The 12,239-nt window shown below is 46.9% G+C and overlaps 1 long non-coding RNA gene across 2 annotated transcripts; it reads right to left on the reverse strand.

Moving 5' to 3' along the window:
* Positions 1 to 922: 922 nt before the first annotated feature.
* LOC120101638 (uncharacterized) lies at positions 923 to 12,239 on the reverse strand. 2 transcript variants are annotated; one of them, XR_005502383.2, is made up of 3 exons: positions 8,106 to 12,239; positions 1,922 to 2,055; positions 923 to 1,509 (listed from the first exon to the last, which is right to left on the reverse strand). It is a non-coding gene; the product is annotated as an uncharacterized LOC120101638 (long non-coding RNA). The 2 variants fall into 2 exon arrangements; XR_005502382.2 differs by having other exon boundaries at positions 923 to 1,513; positions 8,106 to 12,233.

The raw sequence follows: 12,239 nt of genomic DNA on the forward strand, positions 1-12,239 counted from the left end.
CTAACAAAAATTTACTTTTTTACTCTTAATATTTATCAAATGTTATGAGCAATGCTATTCTGATCAATTAAACAGTAACTATTACATTAGCTGAAATCGTAAGGATAAAGATTTCTAACATTTAGAGCTTCTTTGGGGGTGGGGTTCTTTTTTTCAGAGCTGGGGACCGAACCCAGGGCCTTGTGCTTCCTAGGCAAGCGCTCTACCACTGAGCTAAATCCCCAGCCCCTCATTTAGAGCTTTTTAAAAAGTGTTAAAGTGGCCAGGAGGTGGTGGAGCACACCTTTAATTCCAGCACTTGAGAGCAGAGGCAGGTAGGTAATCTCTGTGAGTTCGAGGCCAGCCTGGTAGACAGAGAAAGTTGCCAGGGCTACACAGAGAAATCCTATCTCCAAAAATCAAAAAAAAAAAAAAAAAAAAAAAAAAAAGAAAGAAAGAAAGGAAGAAAAAAAGAAAGAAAAGTGTTAAAGTTTTGGACTGACACACGGAAGGTGCGGGCAAGAGAATCAGGAGTTTAAGTCCACCCGGGGTTGGTGCGGGGTATAAAGAGTTAAATATCACTGCAGTTGCACAAGACTCAAGTTTGCTTCCTGCTACTCATACCTGGCAGCTTATAACTGCCTGTAAGTCCAACTGCAGAGGATCAGATGCCCTCTTTTGGACTCTAAGGGCACCTGCCCTCACACATGTACATTCCTGGACACGCACACACACCCTCCACATATGCACATAGTTAAAAATAGAATTAAACTTTCATATTTTTTATTAAACTAAACAAACAGCACACCCACAAATGATCTTGCATCCCTTTAGTCCCGGCCCTCAGGAGGCAGAGGCAGGCAGATCTCTGAGTTCAAGGCCAGCCTGGTCTACAGAGCCGTTGGGTTCGAGGTGGAAGTCAAAAAAACTCACTCCAGATACAGAAGCTTCAAATGAAAGCTTTATTTTCTGAGTGCCCTGGGAGGCAGCCAGTTTAGGATCTGAACCTCGTTCCCTAAGGGAGACTGTACAACATTTTTATAGGATGGGAACAAAAAATGAGGGGGAGTGAGGAGGGCTGTTGCATTGACCGATCATATTTTGACATCAGGGGTTAAGCATGGAAGTTAACATTGGTCTCTGGTTATCCGGGTCACCTGGTTTCAGGGTCCTTGATTCAGCTGCTGCCGTCAGGCCCCCTCCTGGACTCTAGTCTGGAATTTAGGGTGATAAGGGACCAAAGGAGAGGCAAGCTGCATGGAGTCAATAAGTCAAGACAGGCAGCACAGTTATGGGCTGTGTGCCTTAGTCTAGATAACGGGATAGCGGCATCTTCCTTCTTTGCATCCTGTCTTGGTTAATGGACAAACATGAAGAAGCAGGCCAGGACCTGGATTCTGGGGCCTGGGAACGTGAACTCAGTTTTGATCCTGCCAGCAAGGTGGAACTCGGTTCCTGAGATGGCTGGACTCAGGAAACTCTCTCTTAACAGAGCAAGTTCCAGGATATCCAGGGCTACACAGAGAAATCCTGTCTTCAATATATAAATAAATAATAGGGATTAGTTGGGAGGTTGAAGCAGGAAGATCTTCAGTTTGAGGCCAGCCTGTACTACACAGTAAGATCTTGTCTCCAAAAGATAAATAAAAAGGTTAGTTTGTTCCACTATAACTTTTAAATGGACATCGAGTGGTGTGTGTTACATATCAAAGCAGACACTGGCTGCCAGGTCTCAGCATTGCAAGCATTCGTTACAGATGCTCTCTTCACACTTCTCTACCCTAACCATCTCCAGCCTCTGAGCTTCCCTTCCCTTCTCCCAGTTTTTCTTTTCCTATAAAACCCAGCCATTTTGACTATGCCTTCTCTTGGCCTCTTGGTTCCTCTCTTAGCCCAGGCCCCCTTTCCGCCCCACCCCTATGCCCCCATGGCCCAGTCTAACCTGTAGGCCATGGTCAGTCTGGACTCTTGCAGATGCTTCTGGCTGTTCTCTCCAACGTGTCCACAATAAAATCTTTCTCCTTAATTATACATAGGAAAGTGGTCATGTCCGCATTTTTATTCAGTGTCAAACTTCTGGGGAAGAAAGAAGGCTGCGATATTTAGCCGGCAATGGCTATTTAAAAGAAATCCACTAGTTCACACTATAATCCCAGCACTTGTGGCAGGAGGCTGGCCACAAGTGAGTTAGAGGCTAGCCTGGGCTATATATAATGAGTTCCAGGGTAGCCTCAGCTAGGGAGTGAGACTCTGTCTCAAACAAAACAAACAAATGAGTGAGAAATCAAGCCAGGTGAACAGCTCCAACCGTGAAGGGTGTCTACTGCCAAAGCTAACATCCTGAGTTTGATCCCCAGGACCCACAAGAGGAAAGGGGAGGATCAAAGCTGTCCTCTTACCTTCCAGGACACAAGCCACTCACACCATACACATAAGTAAGTAGATGCAATGAAAAATTGAAACAAAACAGAAAAGAAAAAAGAAAGATGTTAAATTTTAATTGTACAATGTCACTAATAATTTTCCTCTAAAATTTCTTGACTATTCTGTATAATAAAGGCATGTGTTCGTTCCTAAGACGCTGGAAAAGATGACCTTGGGATAAAAAGATTTAAATGCCAACTTAAAAAGCTAAAGAGGATGTTCGAGGTTAAAAAAACAAGTAAAAAAAACTTCAAGGGGCTTTGAGGTTGAGTGGTGTGTACAGGTCGTGGGTGGGGTGTAAGGTCTATAGTCTGCAGAGCCTGCACCTCTGAGAAGACCCCTGAGGTGGGCTTGGAAGTGCGTCTGCTTCTACCAGCAATCTTTCAAAGCCTCTAAAATCACAACAAAAGCCCCAACAGCAGCCCCTGCCCTGGGGCTCTGAAGGCTGCCCCACTCCGGCCTTCCCTGCCACCCCATCCTCTCCCGCCCACTGGCCGCCACCTCCCGTCCAGCCTGGAGTAAATAAACCACCGGGCAGGGACCCAGACAATGGGCCTTGGCTAGGAGTTAATGGGCTGGGCCTCTCGCGCTAGCCGAGTGTGACCGGAGCTGGCAGGGGGCCTGGCCTGGCGCCAGCATCGATTACGACTAGACGGAGCCAGGGCAGACTTGGCACGGACAAGCCCCACAGCTGGCAGATTCAGTCACCCTCACAGAGAGGGCACGAGGCCTCCCCTGGGCGCTCACTGTCACCCGCTGGCTGGGCTCCCACCTCCACCAGCACTGCAGGTGGGGTGGAATTACCAGTTGCCCCTACACACGCATACACCCTGGGCCCTGATTTTTGATCCTTCCCAAGTCTGTTCTTGATCAGGTCTCTTCTGTCACAGGCTGATCTGGGCCTCACAGACTAGGGGGATTGAAGGTTGGGTGTATGAAACAGGTCATGTCCTCCAGCAGTGGGGACAGAGCTTGGCTGGAGTCTGCCAGCTGAAAGGGTTTCTTTTCCTGTGCCCAGAAAGGCCTGTAGGAGAACTAGTATTCTATCTACCGCAGCAGTTTCACCCTGAGGCGCAGGGAGCTGGGCTCTGTGAAGCTGTCCAGTGGACAGTGGAGCATGCTGGGAAATAGGCCTTCTTGACTTAGATGATGTCAGCCCGTGGCCTCGTTAGGGCCAACCAGCAATAGTGTGTCCATCGGAAGTTGACTTCTCATTCTGAGGAGATCTATAGTCTTGGAGGGAGAGCACAGGTGCTACTCCCGCAGGCTTCAGAACTCTTCATCCTATATTTCCCTCACCTTCCCCTCCTTTTGTGAGCTCTGGTTTCCAGAGGAAGTTTGAAACATGACTGACTTGACACCTGAGGGGAGCTCTGAGCTTGAGGGGGGGCAGGTGGATAGGAGAATGTGTGACCCAGCAAATGAAGCCTGGAGTGATGGTCTCAAAACAGAAAACAATGCAGGGAGCTTGGGACTGAACCCTGGTCCTCTGCAAATGCAGCAAGCACTCTTAACCTCTGAGTCACTTCCACCTCTATGGTTTTTGGTGGGTGAGGGTGCAGTGGGGATAGGGGTGAGTTTTTGTTGTTGTTGTTTTGTTTTGTTTTGTTTTAGCTCTTTGAGACATGGTTTCTCTGTGTAGCCCGGGAACTCACGCTGTAGACTAGGCTGGCCTTGAACTCACAGAGATCCGCCTGCTTCTGCTTTGGGAGCGCTCTCACTGAACCTGAAACTCTTTGATTTGACTGGGCTAGCTGTCTATGGAGCTTCCGAGCTTCCAGGTCTGCCTGCCTTGGCCACTCCCACACCCTCAGCCGGGAGTCCTGGCACACAGAGGCTCTCTATGCCCAGCTTTTCATGCAGACAGATTCTGGGGAATCTGAACTCAGGTCCTGGTGCTTTCATGGAAACCATTTACCAGTGAGCCAACTCTCCTACTCCTCTCTTCTTTCCTTCTTTCTTTGTTTTGGTTTTGAGACACTGTAGGCCAGTTCCAGGCAATAATCCTACCTAAGCTTCTTGATGAGATTACAACCAGGAGCCGCCATGCCAAACTGAGGGATAAACTTTTTAGTGATTTATTTTCATTTTAATGTGTGTGTGTGTGTGTGTGTGTGTGTGCGTGCGTGCGTGCGTGCGTGCGTGCGTGTGTGTGTGTGTGTGTGTGTGTGTGCGCGCGCGCGTACAGGTGCCCTCAGAGGCCAAAACAATCACAGTATGCCACTGGAGCTAGAGTTACAGTTGGTTGTGAGACCCCTGACATGGGTGTCAGGAACCGAACCTACATCCTATGTAGGAGCAGCAGCAAGGGCTCAAGCTTTCTATCACTCCACCCCCAACACTTACTTTTTAGTGTCCTTGAAGGACCTACAAAAAGCACTTAGGCCGCTTAGGAACATAAAATGTGCTACGTATAACTTGGCCCATAAAATTGTCACCTTCGTTATATGGTTTCAGAGATGTGAAGTCCTGTCGGAAAGTTAGAAAGAACTCCTCAGGGAGCCCTTCCCACCCCTTCCCATGCAGTCCAGACTCACCTTCCCTTCACACAGGCCTCTCCTCTCTGTTCAGCCCCTCACTCCACCCCAGTACAGTTAGTTCCTCAGGGCCCCATGCTCAGAAGGGTTCTGGGCTTGGTTTAATTAACACCAGCCTACAAGCCATCCTTTTTTCTTTTTTCTTTTTTTAAACAAGGAGCCTAAACATGTTCCCTTGGCTCTGTGTCCCACAGGACAGGTAGCTGGCTCAGCTCATAGCTCTGCCTAAGGCCATAGCGGATCTCCAGTCCTCTGGGCCATGGCTGCCCTGGCCCTCCTGCAGCTCCACCTGCCTCCCCTGTTGGTGCTAACCCACAGCTTCTGCTTCTTACTCAACCACAGAGCAGCCTGCTTCCAGTGGCTGTCAGGTGATGGGGAGGGTTATTCCTCCCTCCTCAGCCCTAAGGCCGGGCGGGTGGGAAGCCTTCAAAGGAGCTACTTCATCCTGGCTGCTCCCTTCACATCCTGGCTGAGCCTGATGGTGTTTGTGCAACTTTCCCGTCAGCTCCTGGGAGAAGTTCAAAGAGTTTCAGTCTCCCCTCTAGTTTCCTCTCCAGACAGGCAGCTTTCCCTGCTGGTCCCCTGCCCTGATCTCTCGAGGAAAATACCCTTTCCTTTCCCTTTCCCCTTCCCCTTCCCCCTAGCAGGTCACAGGAGCATCCTGAGAGCAGAGGGGTCATCTGGAGCGGGCTTTTGGGAGGGAGAGACAGCTTCTGGGCACTAACTTCACAACACCCATAGCCACCAACCCGGGAAAAGTTCATGGATTGTTCAAGAACTTGCTTCCCCAGGTTGCACTTCCTGGCCACCCATGCCATGAGAATGTGTCCCACAGCTGGCTTTCTGAGGAAGTTTAACTACTGAGCCCATTCACAGGGAAAATCTTTTTGATCCTAGGCCTCTCAGAAGGGGTCTCAGACCTGAGAATGTTGTCGTTTCTTGCTGTCAGTCAAGACCACAACTCTCTGATGGGGAGAGCCTGGTTCTCTAAGGCATTAACCGGACTGGATCCATTCTAACTACCCCTAGAAAACCTACACAGTGCTCAAGGATCCATGCTGGCTCAGTGAGTGCTCACTGCCACCCTTGCCCTCCCTCCGTCTCCTTCCTCCACTAAAGATGACCTGTGGATGGAGAGGAGGCCCTGCTGTTCACCCTCCCTGTACCCTTCTGGGGCAACTGTTTTCCATGCCCGGGGAGAAACAGAGCTCCAAGTTCACCCTTTCCAGAGAAGCCCACCCTCTCCAGAGATGGCTCTAAATAGATAGGCAGGCCAGGAGATCAGGTGAACAGTGAGTCCTAGGACACACTCTGATCTATATTCCGAGAAGCAAGGGGGCTGGTTCTTAGAGAAGCCACAAGGGTGAACCTTGTGGACAAGACTCAGAAAACACGAGAGTATTTATGTGAACTTCAGAGAAAGGGGTTCTGGATTGTGGGGCAGAGGACAAATGAGTCAGCAAAAAGACTTCCCATGCCCCAACAGAGAAGAGGAGGGAGGATGGGGAATTTCCATCATCAAAGAAGGGGAGGGTTCTGAGTAAAAGTTTGAATAAATGACTGAAGGGGTAGCAATGTCTCTTCATTTGCTTGCTTGCTTTTTGAGACAAGGTCTTCTGTCATTCGGTAGCCCAGGCTAGCCTAAGCTAAGAGATTCTTTAGCCTTGGCCTCCTGCAAGTGTGCTGGGCTCACAGGCAGATGTCTCCAAACCCAGCAGAAGCAAAGCACTTTAAAGAAATAGAAGTTTAGGGGTTGGGGATTTAGCTCAGTGGTAGAGCACTTGCCTAGGAAGCGCAAGGCCCTGGGTCAATCCCCAGCTCCGATAAAAAGAACCAAAAAAAAAAAAAAAAAAGAAAGAAATAGAAGCTTAGCCAGGCACTGCTGAGGCACAGCTTTAATTCCACCACTCTGAAGGCAGAGGCCAGCCTGGTCTACAGAGTAAGTTCCAGGATGGCCAAGGCTACACAGAGAAACCTTGTCCTAGAATGGGGGAAGGGGGGACCTAGAAGCTTTTATAGGTAAACATTTAAATTTTTGCTGTCACTGTTGATCAGTGCTCGGAATCGAACCCAGGGCCTCACACATCCTGAACCATTCTCTACCACAGAATGATGCCCCCCCATTTGAATTTCTGTCTTTCTTTTTTCTAAAGATTTATTTATTCTTATTTTATGGATATGTTGCGTTGCCTGCATATATATCTGTGCACAACATGTATGTCTAGTGTCTCCAGAGGTCAGAAGAGGGTGTTGGATCCCTTGGAACGGAAGATACAGAGGCAGTTGTGAGCCACCATGTGGGTGCTGAGAATCATTCCCAGGTCCTCTGCAAAAGCAGCCAATGTTCGTAACCACGAAACCATCTCTCTAGCCCCCACTTCCATATTTTTATACAAAACAATTTAGAAGCATAAAACAGAAGTCATAAAGAAAAGGTATGAGTGATTTGAGTATATTAAAAATCTTGGAACTCACATAGATGAGATTATAGAACAAATAACAATTTATAAATGACTTATAAATAGACAATAAATACTAGCACCCTAAGCTAAGAAATTAAATACTTGTGGGCACGGTAGTAAACAAAATACTTGAAATATCAATATTCAGGAGGCTGAGGTGAAAGGATTGCAAATGAAGGGCTATCCTAGGTTACATATTAAGACCTTGTCCCTCCCTGTCCCCAACAAAAAAGAGCAAAATACCAAGAGACAATTAACAGAAGAAAATCCCAATTAAGCATGCACATATTCCTCATTCTTTTAGAAAATAAGGAAGTGTGCACTATATAACGGTATGGCATCCTTTCATTCTTCACGAGCAAAATAAAAACGTTTCAGGTCATAGTACTGCGCTCCACTTTGCATTTGAGGTAGGACCATCATATACTGGAAATAACAGGAAAAGGTGCTACGGATGTAACAAAAGACAACCTGGAGACAGGCAAATCAATGGCTCTTGAGAAACCCATACCACTGTGACCGGAGATAACAGCTGTCTATAATCCAGTGGCCTTTCACAGCACACAGGTCCCGAGGGACGCTCCCCTCAGAGCGTGTCTGCCATTATCATCCTAATCAAGAGCAACTGATTACCCACAAGCCATGCTCAATTTCAGGCTTGTTAACTGGAAGACAGGGAGAGAGAGAGTCATTAGATGCTCACCTGAGATTCTAGCTGCCCCTCCTCCAAGCTTCACATTGCTCTCCCCCAGCTTCATGTGATCTTGGAGGTTCCTAGAGAATATGGAAAGTGGAAGGCTAGGGGGGCGAGCCATCTATGTGGCTATGGGGAAGTCATCACCCACGCTGGGATGAGACTTTGTGACGACACAGCTGTTTGTGGGTACCCATTCTTCCTGTAAGTAATGCATGTTCCTGAAAGTGAGCCCCATAAACTCATTGGTTCATCAGGCAAGACTTGGGTAGAATTGTCACGTTGGTCTGTCCGTGATTCCCTATCGGTGGTGAGTAGACATTTATTCATTCTTTCCAGAAAAAACCCACGCAATAAGTGTACTGGGAACTGGCTACCTGGCCAGTAGCTGTAGTCTTCAGTTTTCCTGGAGGAAAGTGCTGCCCTCTGTAACCAGCCCTCCCTCCCTGATGGAAGAGTGGCTCCCATTCCTTCTAAGCTGAGAAGCCTGGTGTGCGGTCTCTACCCTGTGTTTTCCACACTTAGTGGCTTTTACAAGAACTTGCTGATGGTGACAGCACAATAAGCTAGATGTGGCTTGAGTCCTTGAACAACCACGGGAAGGCTGTAGGCCACAGACGTTAAACAGACGTGAGTGAGGAATGAACTCTTGTGTTCATAGAAGCTTTATTTATTCTAACATTTAGTAGTCCTTAAAATTATTATCCAGACATCGAGCTTAGGAGTATTTTCTAAAGAATTAATCAGACGCTGGGCATGGTGAAGTATGCTTCTAACCCCAGCACTCAGGAGGTAAGGCAAATCTCTCACTTCCCCTACCTCTGTTCTGAAAAAAAAAAAAATTCTAGGCCAATCAAAATCACACAGTGAAACTCTGTCTCAAAAGAGAGAATGAATGAATGATCGATTGATCTAGGGATGGAGCCCAGTTGGTAGAATGCTTGCCTAGCATGCACAATGCCCTGAATTTGATCTTCAGTATTTCATAAATCATACTGTATGGATTCTAGAATCCCAGCATTCGGGAGGATCTAAAGTTCAAGGTAATTGTTGGATTCTTAGTGAGTTTGCAGCCAGTCTGGGCTATAGACCTACAGAAGGAAGAAAGGAGATGTAATCATAAGTACAAATATTGGCAAATCATAAGATCAATGAATAAAACCCAAATATCTTAAGGTGGAGAGATGGCTCAGCGGTTGAAGTCACAACTCACTGACTGCTCTTCCAGAGAAAGAAGTTCTGTTCCCAGAACCCACATGGTGGCTCACAGCCATCTGGGACTCCAGCTCCAGGGGATGTGAAGGATGTGAAGACTTCTTGCCTCCTCAGGCAACAGGCAATGCACATTGTGATAGACATGCATGATAAACACACACACACAGAGAGAGAGAGAGAGAGAGAGAGAGAGAGAGAGAGAGAGAACAAATAATCGAATGGATTTAAAAGGCTAAGTAGCTATAATTACAATGAAGTTTGCATAGGGCTTCTCAGCCGGGAAGTGGTCAGCTGAAGACAGAGAGTAAATTTATGAGATTGCACAGTAGCCCAAAAATTAGGAAGAACAGAAACTGAGAAAGAGAGAGACAGACGACAGAGAGACAGACAGAGAGACTGGCTCAGTTGGTAAAGTGTTTGCTTAGAAGGCACAAAGCTGCGAGATCACAAACTGAATATGGAGACACACATCTCTAATCCCAGAACTTTGGGAAATGGAGGCAGGAGGTACAAGTTCAAGAGCATCCTTGACTAGAAGGTGACTTCAAGATCAGCCTGGGCTGGGGGTTCACGGGGGAGGAGAGGGGAGGGGAAGGAAGGGAGGAAACGATACAAGACAAGACAAAGAGAGAAATTGACCAGTAAGTCTTGTGTTTAAGGTGTACGGACGCTGACCATTTGTACAAACATTTTGTATTAAAGATGTGTATATTTTATTAATTTTAATCAGAGTGTAATGTGGTCCTTTTTCTTCCTTAAGGAACCTTTTGATGCATAACTAAATTGCCAAGATCCCCTTATGCTTTTGCTTGCTTACCTACTTGTAAGGAACAGGTCTTTCACTCTAGGCTGGCCTTGAACCCCCTGTTCCTCCCACCTAAACCTTCCAAGTGGCTGGGATTGTGGCAGTTTACCACCATACCCAGACATCATCGTTTAAAACAGCAGTTTCAAGTACTCACAGAAGACAAGCACAGTGGTTCATGTCTGGGATCCAGCACTAGGGTGAGTAAGGCAGGAAGACTGAGAATCAGCCCAGGCTGGGCTCTGTAGTAAGACTGCATGAAGAAACCAGACGTGCTGGTGCACACCTTTAATCCCAGAACTTAGGAGGTAGAGCCAGTGGATCTCTGTGAGCTTGATTAAGGCCAGCCTGGTCTATAAACCAAATTCCAAGCCAGCTACAAAGCAAGGCCCTAAAAACAAATGGAGGTGGGGGAGGGGGGATTGGAGAGCAGGGGACAACCCACAGTCCCTTCATGAATGTGTCAGTCAGATGGGACAGGGTACATTGCATTCCAAAGGACACACACAAATACGAGGAGGTTAGTTTTCTCTTGGCTATACATTGTTTGGCCAGAGGCTCTGTTTCACATGAAAAAAAAAAAATGGTGGCAGAGGCTACCCCATTTTGTGAGCACACTCCTAGAAGAAGAGGCCCTTTGAGTCACAGGAACAGGAAGATGAGTACAGCACAGCCTATAATTGCTCTCTGCCTTAGTTCAAAGGTGACAACTTCACTTCTGCTTAGATTTCACGGTGTTGAGTGAGCGCCATTGTCTCCGCCAGAATCACCATGACTCCTGCCATCCTGTTTACTCTTTCACCTCTGGGCTGCATTTCCCTCTCTACTTACCTTTGCACAAGTGCAGTAATGCAACTTTCTGAGAGATGCCCAAGGCCAGGGAGAGCAAGTCTTGCTGTGGCGTTTTCCTCCTGTGTGCGTGTACACTGCTCAGCTGCTGCAGACTCTTCTGCTAAGACCAGATGCAGCAGCAGGGTCCTTCGGAAGGGAGTCGCCTGCTTTCTCTGCATCATCACGGGAAGGAAAGTCACTTGCTATTCCTTGCCTGAAGAAGTTCTCCAGACCCTAGGACATGGAGCCACCTTCTGGCTCCATATTTGTGGCCCACTGTTTTCTCGGGATACACAGAAGACAGCAAGTGTCGGTTCTTCCTGGTGTGTGTGTGGTTCATGAGTGACACCTCACCTGGAACTCTAGTGTTACCAGCACTCCTGGGCTCTGGTGTTTCTCCTTCAACTTCTACCACTTTGATCAGAATCAGAACAATCATAGGAAACTTAGCTTCCTTCACAGTGAGCACAGGTCACTACTCACAAAGAGAAAGAAAGGAATCTTTAGGGTACAAACACAAAAACAAAATAAAACAGGTCCTTCTCAACCAGACCTGACACATTTCTAGAAGTCTCCACAGTTTAGCAGGTCATTCCCCTACACCAGGAAAGAAAATTTTCTTTCCTCCTCTTAGTAACACCAAACAAAGAGCATGGCTCATTAACTCACTGTGTACGTGTACACACACACACACACACACACATTCACACACACATTCACACATACACTCATACACATTCACACACACATACACACACATTCATACATATTCACACACATACACACATTCACACATACATACACATACACACATATTCATACACATTCACACACACACATTCACACACATACACACAGTCACATTCATACACACTCATACACATTCACACACATACCAAAACAAAACAAAAACTTGTTTTTCTTAAAAAAGAAAGAAAGAAAGAAAAAGAGAGAGAGAGAAAGAAAGAAAGAAAGAACTTTCTTCAAGGGTTAAACAAAATAGGATCTTACTAGGAATACTGGGAAGGTTCTGCTTCTTAGCCCTTAAAACTCTACTCATCCTTTTGTTTCTTGCAAGCCTTCTCTTTGGCCCCTGGGGTCTCCTGTAAGAGATACTTTAGAAAATAGAGAAGTTGTGGCCAGCTGCTGGCTTCCTAGTATTTTCCCCTCTAAGGCATTTCCCTAAACTCCTTAAAGTCCTTCCTTTATACAAAGTGAAGATTTGTTCTCTCTACACAGACAGTCAAGAGGTCCCCCTAGAAAGCAGTTTTCGCTACTGTAGCTGTTTGGAA

The sequence above is a fragment of the Rattus norvegicus genome, chromosome 3 (assembly GCF_036323735.1).
Source record: "Rattus norvegicus strain BN/NHsdMcwi chromosome 3, GRCr8, whole genome shotgun sequence".
In the NCBI taxonomy this organism is placed as follows: Eukaryota; Metazoa; Chordata; class Mammalia; order Rodentia; family Muridae; genus Rattus; species Rattus norvegicus.